Below are 17,388 nucleotides of genomic sequence, written 5' to 3' on the forward strand. Positions count from 1 at the left end.
TCATCGGAAGAGCTTCCCCTCGCGAATCTTCCTCTTACTATAAGCTTTCATGAGCCTCTCCAGCTTCACACACATGCACTTAGATTAAGGAGAGATTACATTAGAAAAATAATGGACCTAAGGCAGCTGTTTCCAGCACTGTTTCTTTTCCTCCCATATCTTGCTCTCCTTAATTTAATCGAGTAGCCGCAGTAATTCTGCTTTTACATCATAGTTCTACAGGGATCACATGACATGTTTTCTCTCTGAGGCATACATATGATGTTAAATTCTTTGCACAAAAACTCTCATAATTTCAGTTTGTGTATGTTTAGTGAATGGTCTACTCTCTGTCTGAATTAAACGGTCCATTTTTTTGCTACTGTGCCTTTAAGAATACTATGTAAACTGTCTTTTATGCATATGAAATGATTAACAGCAAGTATATGTTATGATTTCTAATTTAGTTAGCACTTCCTATTTCTTAATAAGAGCCTACATTAATTTACAATGTGACCGAAACTGAAATGAACCACATTAACCATAAAATTGGAAAGGTTTATGGATCTTGTTAAACAAACTTCTGCCCTTTTTCCCTAATGTTGGGAAGGATATGCAGAGCCAGGAAGAACACAAGGTCTGGCAAGGTCAGACTTTCCCACATTTTACTCTTTGACATTTCTTATTCTGTTGTTTCAGAATAATCTTAAATTATTGAATGACATTTGAAATTTTATAAGCCATTTTGGATGCCCAATTTTAATGAATGCTCATTTCAGACCTCTTTCTTTTTTAAAGTTCGAGAAAAATGTAATGATATGACCCCTTTAAAAAAACTAAAACAAAGTATGACAGTCTAGAATCCACATTGAAATCTATTATAGCCTCTAGACTGACTCAAATTCCTCACAAAACTAAAGCCACGAATCTGGTTGAAAACAAAGAATCTACGGCGACTGTCCATCTGAAACCGATATCTCATGAGAGCAGAGGGGAACAACAGCAGGAATCAAACAGAGGAAGAGTGGGAAGGGAAAAGATAGGGGCGCCACTGCTGTCGGGAGCATCGAGATTGTGTTACTGACTGACATATGAGAGAAATTTGGACTCGATATTCAGCGGGGGAAAAACACGCACACTGCAGACGTAAACAAAAGCAGCTAGGCTGAGCTGTGAGGGGTTTCCTGTTTAAACAACTGAATTAGATATGTCGAGTGTCTCTTTTTTGAAAGCAAAGCGCAAATGGTGTTACAGACAAAAAATAGACAACTGTCTAAAATGGCACAGATCATGCAGGAAGATTTGAGGTTTTGTTGATCAGTTTCAGTTTCAGACGCAAACGACATCCAGTTTCGAAATCACAAACAGTAAGAAGCATTTTATTTTCGTATTTCACATCAAGCAGGACTTTGTTGTGGAGACAACGGTCTCGTAAAACAGACAATGTTCGCTGATGTGGGACCCTAGTTGTAACCGCACAAACGTGATTGTGTCGAATGATCAGCCACATTTTCTCTCCAAGTAATTCTCACGGGATTTCTGTCTCTATGTCTTATTCTCACATTCTCATTATCAGCTGTCACACTTAGGTAGAAGCGCCATTTATGCTGACAAGTCTTTAAAAACTCGATGTGCTATTGCAGCTGTTAGGGTCAAAGTTGGTGGGTTTAAGAGTTGATATCCAATCTGAGAAGCAGATATTGACATGTACACATATCTCGTATTACTCTAAATAAACAGAGACAGACTATCTCTCGCACATGAGGCTTATATCAGATCAAGAGTGTGTGGAATGTGTGTTGTAACAGGCCGGACACATTTGGGGGCGGATTTAATTAACCAAGGGACAGCTAGGAACAAACTAATTTGATAGAAAATACCTTTGATGAAAGGAAGCATGTGAGAAAAAAGACAAACTCACATACTCTCCAAGAAGTCTTCTTTTCAAACATACTCACACATGGTTAAAGGCACTCTTTAACCCTGACCATTAAAGGAATAATGGACCTTAAAACAAAAATTGGTTGCAATACAGTTTTGAAAAGAGAATCAATTGCGTTTGGCTCCACTGATGTCAAAACTGGCTTGAAGCGTCTTCATGCACCAATTTTGAATACAAGCGCAAATGACACTCGAGCGAGATCATAAAGTGTTCCATATGGCTTGTGCACTATATTACAATTCTCCTGAAGCCACATGATAGTTTTGTGTGAAGAACAGATCAAAACTCGAAGAGACAGATTGAAGTTATTATTCACTGTTGTAGCTCTCAAATATCATGCAGTCTTGGCAAATCAATGGTTTTTGACGTCACTTACATAAATTCTGACATATCTGAATATGTGGAAGCACAAATGAGATTTGGGAGCTGGTGCAGCGTGAGATTTTCATTGAAAATTAACTGAAATTTCAGTTATACAAAGCTACTTTATGGATTTAGAAGATGTACTAGACAAACATAACACTTTATGACAGTATACTTTTATGACCCCTTTTTGTCACTTTCTGAGCTTTACATCCCCATGTCAACATATTGTATTTGTAAAAGAGCAACATGATTCTTCCAAAATAAATTTTGTGTTACACAGAATCATTCTGTGTTTGAAAAAAAGTGAGCAAATGAAGACAGGATTTTACAGGTGAACTGTCCCATTAAATGTAAAACTAACCAAAGCACATTTGTTCAGAGATCTTAAAGGGTTAGTGCAACCAAAAATTAACATTCTGTCATTATTCTGTCACCCTCATGTCGTTCCAAACCCGTAAGACTTTCGTTCATCCTCGGAACACAAATTAGATATTTTTCCCTCCGCTAACAGCTACGCAACTACCGCTTTGACGCTTCTAAAAGTTCATAAAACGAATCCATATTAATATAGTGGTTTAGTCCAAATTTGAAGAGACACGATCGCTTTATATGATGAACAGATTGAATTTGGCTTTTATTCACATAATAAACATTCATCAACTCACACATCAGTTGTAGTAACAGAAGCTAAAGCATGTTCGCTTGACGTGCGAGAACCAATGAGGTTCACTGATCAATGTTTATTGTGAATAAAAGCCTAAATTAAATGTTCATCATATAAAGCGATCGAGTCTCTTCAGAAGACTTGGAGTAAACAGCTCAAATCATATGGATTAGTTTTACGATCTCTTTATGAAATCTTTGAAGTGTAAAAGGGGTAGTTGCGTAGCTGTCAATGGAGAATACAGAAAGCTCTCAGATTTCATCAAAAAGATCTTCATTTGTGTTCCAAAGACGAACGAAAGTCTTACGGGTTTGGAGTGACATGAGGGTAATTAATGGCAGAAATTTCATTTCTGGATGAACTAACCCTTTAAAGTTACTCATTCAACTCAATTCCTTTACAACTAATACAACAGCTGTATTTATGCCAATTTTTTGGACTCCGTTTCTCTTTCTCTTCTCACTCTTATCATTCCATCTTCATTTGCAGGTGCTGCTAATGAATTGGGCCAATAGGGACGACAGGTGACCATGGGGCCCGAAGGAGGGTAACGTAATGCGTGCATGTGTTCTTTGGCAGATAACAAACCGAAGAAATCTCTCTTGTACAGAGAAAGTTATGGGTGATACTGCTCGTGGGGAGGTTGTCTGAGAAAGTTCACTGCAGACACAAACACACCGAGGCGGTGTCTTTTATTAGATCTGTGCTGAGCTGTAATGGCAGAGATCTTGATCGCCAGCTATAATAACCATACTTCCTGTATAAAAGTATTCAATAGAGACCAGCATGCTATTATATTACACACACACAAAAAAAACACACACACACACACACACACACACACAAAAAACACACACACACACACACACACACAATTGCATTATGTACAGAAGGATCTCCTCTGCAGCTTACTTCACAATTCAATTTGAGTTGTAGAGGCTTAACATTTTAGAGTTATTGCAAAACATTCACAGGCAGTCACATTACTGCACAAAGAAAAGGAAAAGAAACCGCATGAAGCACAACGGCAGAGAAAGTGAGCCGGATGGGGCCGGTATTTAAGTGGCTCGGAGAGGAGAGATGAGTGTTTCTCGCCTGAGACACACAAGCATTCTTACCTTGCCGGTCAGAGAGGAAGAGAAGGACACTGTTTCCTGCTTGCCCAGTGCTAGAGCGTAATGTCCCTTTAAATGTTTAACCTTTACCTTTAAATGCACCGGATGACAGTTCTGACAAAACGTGCACGCGCTCTGTCTCAAGCACACACACACACACACACACACACACAAAAAGAGTTACGACTTACTTACGAAACGCCAGTGACAGACAGGAAGTGAGCTTCTATTGTCAAAAAAGCGAGTGTGCCTGATCCATTCCGTCTCCTCTCTCAACACACTCTCTCTCGCTTTCTCTTACATTTGCACCCTCCTCTCCTGCCTTCTCCTTCAGTAGACAAAGAGAGGAAAGGAATGGTACGAGAAAGCAGAAAGAGAGAGAGAGAAATAGAGGGCGAGACAGTGAAAGAGGTAGAGAGAGTGCTGCTGAGAGAAAATAGCCCAACCCCCTTCTACCAGCCAGTCTGCATTCATTTCTTTTCCTTTTTTTTTTTTGCTTCTCCCTCTACGACCCCTCCCCCACCCTCCATCACCTCTCTCTCCTTCACTCCATCCTCATTTCCTCTCTCTCTCTCTACAGCTAAAGAGTACAGTATGTGTTTCCAAGGCAACCAATCATAAACTCTGCTCATTGCACACCAGTTTAACATTACACATTCTGAGCGCAAAACAACGATCTCACCTGAGGAAAAAAAAAACACATGCAAACATGGAGAGCACGGGAGTTCCTGAAGGGAGATTATGTGCACTTGAGACATTTCCATGGCTAATAAGATTCATCTGTTTGGTTTGCATTGCCCAGTTTATTTTGCTATTCGTTGAGTGATGTCAGATACTGTATGAGGATTGGCATGTTGTTTAGATGACTTACCTGCTCTAGCATGTACCACACGCAAACCCAGCAGAGTAAATAATAAGTCTCTGTCCAATCAGAAGGAATCACTGTAGACTGACGGCTAACAAAGGATTATTAACACTGAAGCTAACACATGTTCTGCTTGAAATAATACACTGTAATTTTGAAAAAAAAAAACCTACTCTATAAAAGTCTGATCTAAAATTCTCTTATCTGTTGTCTTTTTTAAATCATATTTTCCATGTTACAAAAAAACAGTGTTCTTCAACCTAAGAAACATAGTTACGGAAAATGTTACCTGTTTCAGATGCATAGAAGCTTCTCATAAACTACAATTACATCTGCGGAAATAGTACCAAATACACATGATCAACTTTGGCCTAAAATGCTTTGAACAGCATGCGAATTCTTCTCATTTTGCTTCCCTGTTTCTGCCTTGAGAGGCCCATCATGGAGGAGCTACAGTTTGGGCAGCTCAAGTTTGGATCCAGCCTTTGCAATGTTTTCAGGTGACGGCGACAATTGCAAAGATATCAGATGATGGCACCTTTGGATCGACAGGAAAAACTTTAAAAAAATGATCCAAATATTGTTATAATACCCTTATATTGTCATTATCACTATGAGTTGTAATTGCTGTCTTACACTTTCATTGTGTTAGCTTAACACAATACATGGTACTTCAAAAATTAGCTTTCAATAAAACTTGGAAAACGGTGCTACCTATCTAGAGAAAACAGAAAAAAGGCTTGTTGTCTTCCCTTTTGCCATATAGGTAAAAAAACTTCAACACCCATAATGCACTGGGTATGTTGCAGTCCAAGGCCACTCCCACCAGTCTGCTATGGCCACACGCAGAGCAGAGTCAAATACTGCCTTGCTATTAGGAAATGCTTCCTAATAAAAAACTTCTAGTCATAATGGTGTTGTATTGTTCCCGGTTGCAAGAATTCAAAGAGTAAACGTTTAGCAAACATTAATTATTTCCGGTAAAGGATCCTGCACGTTGTAGGCAGTGGCAAATATGAATCGTAAATATGAAGAGAACACCGCACCGGAAAAATCTGAATAAACCTGTGTGTTTGTAGTCAACATTTCAAACTGGATGACCACAAACACAATGTTTTAGGTGAAATGGAGGTGAAAAGCTGAAAGAAACCATTCTGTCCATTCCGCCCAACCTTCCAAAACATGTCGTGTACAGGTAAGCAAGCTGCTGCGATAATGTTCCATATAATGCTGTTTAAAGAGTAGACAAAGTACGATACAATTTTGAGTGATAAACTACCCTTACAATAACTGTTTTGTTAATAACCCTGCGCAGGGATACAAAAATGCTGAAGTACAATCTGTGTAGTTTCCACGAAAACCCTGGAGCTGTCAAAGGTCAATTGCTCGACTTTTGCTGACAAATAAACGTGAATTTCTTGGCCCACGTAACACGGAGAAGAAGTAAACATTGTTTATTTACATACCACTGGCATTGTAACAATACAAAGTGTGTTGAAAATCACTTTAAGTAACCAACATGTATATTATAGCTGCATATTACTGTCATTTGGACCTTTGACACATTAATCTCTGACTGATAACCTAATACTTCTAAATTGTAACAATGAAACAAGCATTTTCTGTAAAGTTGCTTTGAAACAATATGTATTGTGAAGAGCGTTATACAAATAAAGCCTTAGCTACCAATATTTGAATTGGATTAAATTAGAAGTTTGAGATCAGATGTTTGATATAAGATGGTTAAAATCAGAGGTTTGAGATCAGAAGTCTGAAATCAGACTGTTACAGGTAAGCCCCGTTCACACTACAAGCGACTTTGTCGCTGCATGTCGCCAGTGGATGGCGATGAGGTCGCTAGTGGGAGTTCCCACTAGTGGTTGCCTTTATGAATGACATCCAATGATGTGGAGAAGGATCATACGCGCTCCGCTCCTATTGGTTGTCGCTCCCGAAAGTCACTCCTCATTTGCATAAAGTTAAACAGATCTCAACTTTGTCGCGTCGCCAGACACGCCCCATCCGGTCGCCAACGGTCGCTGTCGCGCGTGTCGCCGGAAATCGCCAGCTCGCCATTGAAATGAATGGTATCGCGTCGCTTGGTCGCGTGTAGTGTGAACGGGGCTTTAGACAGGAGATAGATGTTTGAGATCACACTGTTGAGGTTAGAAGAGCTCAGACTGCTGAAATTGAAATTTGCAGATCAGACTGTTAAAAGCAGAAGTTTCAGATAGTAAATTTGTGTTCAGGCTGCTGAGATCAGACTGCTGTCTAATCTGGGAGTTACTTGGCAGCTTGACAGTAAACCATTCCTGCCTCAGCAAGTACCTCTTGTCTTTGTCAGAAGTCCTGAAGCAGATACGACAAAGGGTAAAACTACTGTACACAGCTAGGTGAAGAGCTCCAAAACGATGGTGGTCCAGAAATGACAGTTTCCTTAGAACCACAGATTCCCATATGAGGTCTTGAAGTGCTTGGATTGGCAAAACTTTAAGATGTTTCCCAAACCAAGTTTCCTTCACTCCCAAACCATAATAACCACCACCACTGCGACTCGCACAGCTGGACCACCGTGGTCCAAACCAGAACTAAGCATAATGTTTCAATCTACTGCTGAGCTGTAAAAGGTGCACAGTACGCATGAGAAGTTTAAAACAGGATGGTTTGTGTATATGTTTTGAGAGTGTTATAATTACATATTTGCCATTTTTTCTGCTTATATTTAGCACTAGACTATGCACTTCAAGACTTCTTGTAGTAACAATCCTCCAAAGGCTTCAGGAGACGCTTCATAACTATGTGAGGATAAACAAATCTGGTTGTGCTTTAACACAGGCAAACTCTCCAAAAACACAGCTGACTCAAGTATCCAAGTTGCCCTCACAAACAATTAATTCTGCAATTACACTCTTCCTGTTTCTGTGTTTGAGCGCTTTTCTAGGTTCATTTCAGTGTACAAGGTTACAAGACACAACTGATCTCATTTAACTGACATCACAGTTTCATTCATTACAGCTCTACCAAATGACTCGGGTTAAGCTTCTATTTTTGGAAGGATATTTCAGAAGCTCACAGTTGTCTGCCTGTGGTAAAGCTCTGGTGAATGTAGGTCAGTATGTGGAGATAACTATGGCACGTGAGCCATTAAGCCCCCTGCAGGACTGTGCATACAATAGCCTTCCAATGCTTTTTATCCTGGAAACGTTTACAGTAAACTGTGAATTGTTTCTAAGTAAACAGTAATTTCAAGAGCCATACTTCCTTAATGAGTTGACATGCATGACAGGGGATGCTGTTTTGCAAAAACCAGTGCATTTTGAAAAAAAATTTTTTTTTTCTTTCTTATATGATGAAAATTAGCATGCCATTTGGATTGTGATATCATGATGGCATTTATTTCATTGCACGGAACCAGAGAGTCAATGTAAGCGATACCAGTAACTACAGTTGCCGGCGATGATGTGAGGCAATGCATTTGTAATGCTACCACATACACATATACATGCACACACACTGCTGTCAGAATAATGAATGACTGCTTTAGTGCTGATCAATGTGTATGTAATACAACCATTACCATACAATACATTTACCTATATGGAACTGCATGCACATACTAATTTGCACCAAACCCTCCCCCCTCCCCCTCCCAAAAAAAAAAAAACATGCATGTATCCCTAACTATTATGAGATGTTTTGAATAATGGTCTTTTCTTTGAAATCTTCAGCTTACCTCCGCTATTCTCCCCTTTTTCTCCTCCTTTTTATTTCAAAGCAATTCCAAACCTTTCTTCTCCCTTCCTCTCCTACTCGAGTCAATCCTGTTGCCTCTGTTCCCCACTTCTCTCCTCCCTCTTTCCCCTCTCCTTTCCTCTCTCCGATTTTCACAGCAGACTCATGCACGTGCACAGCCTGGGGGCGGGGCCACTGCTTGCTGTTCCTGCACTCAGCTGTCAATCATATCATCTCAGCCAATCAGAAGAGAGCAGTCTGTGTCAGTCAAGGGATACCAGCGAATATGAGCCCTGGAGGTGGGAAATTTGTGGAAAAAAAATCTGGGAGAGAGAGTGTGTCTGCCATGTATGTGTGTGTTTTGGAACAAGGCCAACACACTATGTGCTATTTTTAAACCCCACTGTAGGGTGGCAAAAGACTCCATTTTCTGAAAGAATCGGGTATATTTCAAAGCCTTGAAAATATCTATATGCTCACTTAAATCTGTTTTTATTAAAGAAATATGAAATCGTGGAATTCATCATGGGATAATTATAGTTGCTATTGAGTTTTAAATAGACCAAAAGGCTGCACTGATACCTTACAATTCTGAGCTAAACGTAATACTGATACATATAACATCATCAGGTTGTTGCTATGTGGTTGTAAAAGTGGTTGCTAGGGCAATGTTTGGGCGTTCTAGGTGATTGCTTACCGACCCAAATCAAGAGAGTTCACCACAAGCCTCTGTGATATACTATTCCCATGCAACAATAAGGCTTTGGTTGCTTGTTTAATGTAAGTCTATTGCATTAGTTGATAGGAGATGATAGGCACACTAATAGATGATGAGTTAGAGGAGCAAAAGACAGAAAGGGATATGATAGGATAGAACAGGAATATGATATGAAAGAATTTGAAATGCAAAGAATATGGCAGGACAGAACAGGAAAAAATGAGAACAGCAATATGAATAAGAATAAGAAATGCAAGGGACTTGATAGGACAGGACAGGATAAAACAGGATAGGATAGGATAGAACAGGAATGGTAGGAAAGAATAGGAAAGGATGGGTCAGAACAGGGATAGGAGAGACAGGACAGAACAGCAATATGAATAAGAACAGGAAATGCAAATGATATGATAGGACAGGATAGGAAAGAGTGTGAATAGGATAGGAAAGGATAGGATAGGAAAGAGTGTGAATAGGATAGGATAGCATAGGATATGATATGATAGGATAGGAAAGAGTATGAATATGATAGGACTGGATATTAAAGGATAAGAAAGAATAGGACAGGATAGGATAGGAAAGAGCAGGAATATGGATAGGACAGGGCAGGGTGGACAGGAAAGAATAGAATAGAATAGAATATGATAGGAAAGGAAATAAAAGGAAAGAATAGGAATATGAATGGGATAGGATGTGATAGGATAGGAAAAGAATAGGATATGTTATAATATATGACATGATATGATAAGGAATCAAAGAATAGGATGGGATGGGACAGGATGGGATGATAGGATCCGATAGGATAGGACAGAATCCTATCGAAGAACAGGAGAGGTGAATAGATGATATATGAGAATTGGTGAGAAAAATATATGATGGATGGATTGGATTGGACATAATAGTTATAGGTGTATATATATAGGATATAGGATAGTTATAGGACAGGAGTAATAGGATTGTATGGGATGACATAGGAGAGGAGAGGATAAAAGATGATAGAAGAACAGCATTCCTGAAAATGTTTGGTTACAGCTGGGTAGACCCACAGCCTCTGACTGAGACTGAGGCAGTGAGGCAGAGCGAGAAAGGAGGAGGGGGTCTTGCCTACGTGACTTTCTGTGCATATCACCCACGTACCCCATCTGCCCTGTCCCCATCCTTTTAAATAAGGAGAGAAGACAGTGTTCACGGTGAGTACCAACACTATTTGATGGACAGACAGAGACGGTTCATCACAGAAACACACAGACCATAAGATATAAGACAGATTCCTGTCTGACCGCCCATAGCAACAGCTCCAGTGCTGCTCAGTCTCCATTGGGCGAGAGAGCCGGCTGCATGATATACCAATGTCGGCACGCCAGCCAATCAGACGCTCTGTCTGGCTGAGCTGGATTCCAAGCTCACCATGGTTACAGAACTACACACTTGAGTCAGTGAAACATGGAATTCTGACATCCATGAACCATATGTGACCGCTGACTCCATGCAAAGAGAAAAACCAGAAGATGTCATAAATCAACACTGTTTATGTGTTCATGGTAGTGCAAGGACACACAGAAGACAGACTCATACTGGACAGTGGTGCATGAAATAGCTTATTGGAATTCCACTGATGCTACAGAGCCATAAAAGATGAATCTAGTTTTGAGTAGCAGTGTGGTATCTGTGGTTCTGAATTATCATTCCAACTAGATCTGAAGAAGCTTGCATGCGCAAAAGCTGACGGCACAAAATAGGGAGTTGCATTCTGAGCATTTCTGCTATGGTATTCTGACTGATTTTTTGGGTGTTATAGGTCCTTCTGGTCTCAAGTCCTTTTACAATGTATTTCTATGGGATTTTTTGCTTGCATCATTAAAACAAAATGAAAATCATAAGCCCAATAACACCTCTCATTAGCATACTTCACTATTTAAGGTCATGTCATTCATGTCTATAGCACAAAACAAACTTGATGTGTAATGGGTTTGTTGAGATCCCCAAAATCATCAAATTAAAGATATTTAATTGGGTGGGACATGCAAAAATAATCAATTTCAATTTCATGCACCTTTTTCTTTAATTATAAGAAATCTGTTACAATCTAACAATTTGTGTCAGGATAATTCAAAAATTAGATAACAACTAGATGAAAATCCATATCCTATGAGAACTACCTCTCTGCTTGGGAACAGCCTTATCTGAACATGCTACACACATGAAATATGATGCTCAGTGTCATCATCTTTCAACCTTGATGAAGCCATGATTATTGGTCAGGAGAGAGTTTAAAGACCCACCTCTTCTCCATGATGATTGGCTCTCCATGCTGTTCATCTCAGTTCAATCAGGAAGAAGCTCCTCACAAACTGGTACCAATGGCACATTTCTACTGGCTGCAGATGCATCGGCATCACTGACACCATTTTCCATCCCACTGCAGGGATGAAGGAAAAATCCCAGCTGCTTGACAGCTGTGCATATGATGATGATGATGATGAGAGAGAGTTGAATTTTAAGTTCACCTAAAACACAAAACATATAAAAAAGCTTTCTTTTAAACATCAAATTCATCATCATTTAGTGTACATAGTACTTAATGTATCCCCCTTTATTCTATAAACTAGGAAGCAAAGATTAAACCAATGAGAATTTTCGTAATGTTTTGTTTCAGTAAATGTGACCAGATGTCATGATGTCAGATTGCCTGAACCACAAGATAGCAGATAGATCTCAAAATAAATTCGATATTTTCAATACAATAGAAAGTTGTAATAATAAATAAACACTAATAAAATGGGTGTAAATCAGTATGTTAAAAGGAGGTTACAACCCATGCAAGCTTAGACATTTATATTCCAACAGTGCCATCTAGTGGTGTGTTTTAGAAATACAAAAGAGACGCACAAGTGACGAACATTAAAACACAATCTGATGAGTGTGACTCTGGACTGGCTTACTCATTATAATATCAAAAAAGTAGCATAACTAACTAGTTCTCATAACCCAGCTGTATTTAAATATACTCATCATCTTACCTGCGGAATGACTGGAAACCGATCTTTCCGGATACGAGCTACTGATGAAGTGTTGCGCAGTTTTAATTCATTCAGGAATGCCCCATAGAGTCTTCCTCCACCTGTAACGCCGCCATCTATACATGTACCCTCCATCAGAGCTTAATTACTGATGAGCCAAGACTGGAGGACTTGTTACTCACAGCTGCGTTACTTTGGATGAGCGGTGGTTGAGCCACTGAGTGACGTCAGCGCAATTCATCCCACGCGCTGGAGTGTCACTTGTGCTCGTGATAAGTAAGGAGCTCGTGCAGGCGTGCAGCACTACATCACACGTTTTGTTAAAATAAATGTTTTTATGTGGATTATTTTTAGTTAGCAAAAGCTAACACCACTGCAAGCGCAGTTTTAGTAGCTAATAAATTAATAACAGAAAAATACATAACTTTCATTAGATAGTTGATATGTAATTGTTCTCTGGAATTTATTGTCTTAAAGTTTTGCCTGCCTTGTACATAAAAAATGACAGACAAAGATTTGGACAATGATAAAATAAAGTCTGCTCGAATTTCGTGTTATGTTCCTCTATATATTGGAAAACGATAAGTTAGCAAAAAACAAACAAAAAAACAGCCAGAATAGGCTGAAGTTCTAGTCGAGTAAACAGTGCTAAAGGTTTACATTAAATTAATAATGTTTTATATTGTTGTTGAGGTTGTTCAGTAATTCATTCCTGCACTTGTCCTAAAATAGCACATGAATTTGTGAATTATGCACACTTTGTGTTTGTGTTTTCCCTACTGTGCATTCCAGTGTAGTGGCCAAAGGCATAGAATTTAAACATAGATGCCTCATTAGCAGCTGTTTCTATGGACCGACCGCTATACGTAACCGTCCGCCACATTGGATCGGTCTGCAGCTGCAGCCGTTAGACGCATGTATGATTATCTATATCTGGAACAGATGCTAAACTAGCACAATAAAGCTAACACGTCAGCTAACACGACAATAAAAAGTTACCATAGTTCAAAAACCTGTAACAATGAGTTAATACAAAGGCCTATAAAAACACAAAATAACACATTCTCACCTGTGAACGGTTTTACAACCAGAAGCTGCGTAATGTTGTGGCATCATTGATTCTTACTACGAATGACGGCACGCTGACCGTTCCAAGATGGCGGGTGCGCCGACGTGTCTAGAGCGGTCGAATGTGGTATCTACGTATATAGTTGATTCTATGGCCAAAGGGAGCAGAAAAAGTGGGATGCAGACCACCCACTAGGTAACTATGGCAACAAGTCAAACTTGCATTGGCGGGCAGAGCAGTCAGCAGTGGAGGAAATCTCACTAGTAAGTGCGAAAGTTAACATATACAATGTGTGTACTTCAGACATGACGAGTTCTGTTCTCGACATTTACATTGTAAGCTCACTTTTCCCTTATAGTTTATTGAATTGTATTAAAGTTGTTTACCACTGAATTTAGACCATTTATAGTGCTATATCTTCCCATCATGCTGTAGTAGCCTATAGAAAATGATGTTTCTTCTGGGTTGTAAAATACAAATATAATAAAATAAAATAAAATTTGTTATGAAGGAAAATCATGGCAGCACGTACAATGTGGTACATTGCTAATTATTGATTTAAATTAAATATTAAAGCTCCAGTGACAGTCCGTAACTTTTTTGGGTAAAAAATTATCCAAAATAAATTTTTGAGAAAGTACATAACCAGCCAGTGTTCAAAACGAACTGCTTGCCTTAGCTCGATTCAAAGCGGTAAGCTTGTAATAATGTTTTTAATTCCAGTGGTAGGCTACTGGTGGATTTCCGCGGGAGATTCGAGCATGTCTTTGCGTCATTACGTCCAGAGACTATTTATAAAAGGACTTTGTTACGTCACATCTGTACACATAAAGAAGGAGTCTCGGCTAGAATAAGCTATATTGTGAGTGAGGATGCTGGAGGTGGTGATTTATAGCCTTTTCTCACAGCACTTGATATAATTAAACTTATTAATTTGATGACGGATCCAGAAAGGTTCAAACGACAATCACCAGTGACAACTAGAGATTCAAATTGTCAACATTAACAATTTGAGAACAAAGTATAATTTGCACGGTTTGACATGATATGATAAATGATTGTTAGATTTAATCAGTGCAATTTCATGCAATGGTTTTTTTTTAGTTAGTTGGTCAGAAGAACAAAAGTGGATGTTACTGTCATGATTCTGCCATCTAGTTCTTGTTGTTCTTTAATTCTTGAGGCAGGATCATGACAGAACCATGTTTTGTGTGCAAGCACGTGGCCTTTGGTTTGGGCCATGTGCTTGTTGTCTCGTCCTCTGGCCCCGCCCCCTTGTTATCCTCGTTTTGTCATTATTGCTTTACCTGTGTCACCTGTTGTTATCACTAGTCTCTCTATTTAATCCCCCTGTGTTTGCTGTCTTGTGCCGGTTCATTGGGATTCTCAGTGTGTGTATCCTGTGATACCATACCTGTGTGTTGACCCTCTCGTAAGTGTCTAGTGAAGAACTCTGTCTTGTAATCCTGATCTTGTTGCTGTTATTAGTTATTTGTCTAGTTACCTGTCAAGTCTTAGTCTAGTGTTGTTAGTCTTTGTTTTTGCCCTTCAGTCTTCTTTTACCCCATCGTGGGTTTTGTTTTCCCTTTTTTGTCAAATAAACCTTGTGTGTTTTTGCAAACTGTCTGCAATAGGGGATTATCACGCTGATACGTAGTACTTCCGCATTCAGTGATCTTTGTGCACTGCCACTTCCGTTAAATCACCGATCACTCTGGCGAACTGATGACGGACTACACTAAGTTTATTTATATGGCATCCCTGGTAAATTAGTCTGATTCACTAAAGTGCCGGCTACAAAAAAACGTGCTACCTTGTTTTATTTTAAAGTTTGGACCTTAATCCCGGCGAACCGCTTTAATCCACTTCTTCCTTATACTCAATTCAGTCGGGAATCCATGAGAACTTAAGTAGGGTTAGTGTTGTTGGTTAGATTTACAAAGTGGAACAGAGCAGTGACATCTAGCCTTCGTTTCAGCCATTGTTGAACTGCGTCGGAAGTGGACATGCACAAAGTTGACAAATCCCGCCCATGAAACCCGGAAGCGTGATAATCCCCTATTGGGTTCGTCCTTACAAAACCCTCACAGTTACTTGTTCAGGTGACATTTTAGGGTGAAAAATCTTATGTTGGTCATACTTCCAAAAAGTAGAATCTGTGATTCTGAATGCCAGTATCCACACCGGCGCGGCGACTGACAGCCGCACATTCTCCTCAAAACATTGGATTCATCCGCCCTGTCGAGCTACAACTCACGTAAAGTTTATAATTCCGTGAAATTGCAGATTTCAAACAGAGATGGCGACAAAGAGTAAAAACCTAGACAGTAAAAGAAATGGACACAGCGACCCCATAGACTTCAACGGAGAAAAGTGAAGTCAAATAGAAGCACTCACTTCCTGATGGCCAAGCGCACTGCGCAGGCTCACACTGAGCTTGATGACGTAGATGTGACGTGAGCAACCTGACTGACAGTTGTACGTCTTCTAGTAGCTGTGCCAAGAGGAATCTGAATCATTCCCTTCTGAATCTTGCAGAGCCGGAGATCGTGAGTATTAGCCGTCCATGAGCTCGCAGCAGGAGCAACTTTATGACTCTCTATGGGCTTCTCCCTTGACTTTATGCCTCTACGTCCCCCCGATTGCGCGTGAGCTTCTACATCTGTCTTTACGGTCATTTCTCTTCTGTGCGACAGAGAGTCGCGTGTTATGACGCAATCGTTAGCCTATTTTTACAAAAACTGCTTCTACGGGGCCACAACGTAAGATACAAGGTAATGGAGCATTTTATACATTGTCGTGTTTCTTTAGAAATAAATAATGGACAAATGGAGTCTTTAAACGTCTCAGATGTAAAGTTATTCGCTGTCAAAGTGATGCAAAAATGAATGGGAGTCAATGGAATGCTAACAGCAGGTGAAGGCTTGTTAGCCAATGGCGGCCCCCGGGGAGACTTCCGTTTCCGGCTGGTGGATTACCCCCCTGGTAAAAACTGCGGACTGCAGTGAAGTTGCAAACGACTTTTCTCCAGTGTTGTGACGTATTTCCGAGAGAAACGGAATACTAAATGAGGCAAAATAGTGGGCGTGGCTTTTTCCCCAACTAGCACCTGATTGGATCTAGAAAAGTAGGTGTTCTCTTACGAGAGGTTCTCTCGTATTGCGTAAGCTAGCTTACGCTGCGGGAAAGATTCATCTTTGCTGAGATATTGAAGCCAAAAAATTATTTCATAATTTTGTATCCATACACAACGCAGTTCCTCTGCGGCAGACCTAGAGCGGGCTAGCTAGCAGCTCATTGGTTCGCTCAGAGAGAACTGCTTAAGCCTATGGGAGAGCGGGGCTGAACCCGCTTCCAATGAGAGGCGCCCGCGCGCTCATTGCGTCATGACCCGCCAGAATGGGCGTGGCCATGGTGTATATAAGGCGCTCTCCCAGGCTTATATGTTGATTCATTTCATCTTCAGCAAGCTGCACGCTTCTGCTGTTCCTGAGAAAAGCCATCGCCGTCGAAGAAGGCATCCTCTAGCGAGCTCAAGGACCCTGAAGAAGCCGGCCGTCTTCGCCACCTTCAGCCGCCCAGCAAGCTAGGCCATCCGACGATTGTATCCTTTCTCTATTTCTAAAAGAGCCGAGCGTCTTTTTAAAGATGTCTCGTTTTTCCTGCGGCTCTTGCCGCGCTCGTCTCGAGGACGGAGACCGCCATGTCATCTGCGCTCTCTGCTTGGGACTCGAGCATGCAGAACTCGCCCTCGCTGATGGAGGATGCGACCTCTGTGAAAGCCTGCCGTTATCGTCCCTGCGGGCACGACTTCTGGCAGTGAAAACCGCTCCCGCGCCGCCTATTCTCTCGCCGCGTAAAAAGAAACGCCGCTCTCAAAGGCCGCCGGAGCCCCCAGCGGAAACATGCGGGCCGCCGCCG

General features: G+C 40.5%; 1 protein-coding gene across 6 annotated transcripts in view; it reads right to left on the reverse strand.

Annotated features, from left to right (window-relative positions):
• kdm6bb (lysine (K)-specific demethylase 6B, b) overlaps positions 1 to 12,573 on the reverse strand; it is a 31,032-nt gene extending 18,459 nt beyond the window's left edge. For 2 of the 6 annotated variants that reach the window (XM_056247823.1, XM_056247818.1), the window contains exon 1: positions 8,665 to 8,808. The gene's annotated coding sequence lies outside the window, so the exon portion shown is untranslated. Of the gene's footprint in view, positions 1 to 4,069; positions 4,201 to 4,257; positions 4,482 to 8,664; positions 8,809 to 11,660; positions 11,886 to 12,398 lie in introns of those variants that run through there. The other 4 variants (XM_056247820.1, XM_056247822.1, XM_056247819.1 and 1 more) reach the window with 4 other exon arrangements.
• Positions 12,574 to 17,388: the final 4,815 nt, after the last annotated feature.

The sequence above is a fragment of the Rhinichthys klamathensis genome, unplaced genomic scaffold (assembly GCF_029890125.1).
Source record: "Rhinichthys klamathensis goyatoka isolate OS25496 unplaced genomic scaffold, OSU_Roscu_1.1 h1tg000050l_1, whole genome shotgun sequence".
Lineage (NCBI taxonomy): Eukaryota > Metazoa > Chordata > Actinopteri > Cypriniformes > Leuciscidae > Rhinichthys > Rhinichthys klamathensis.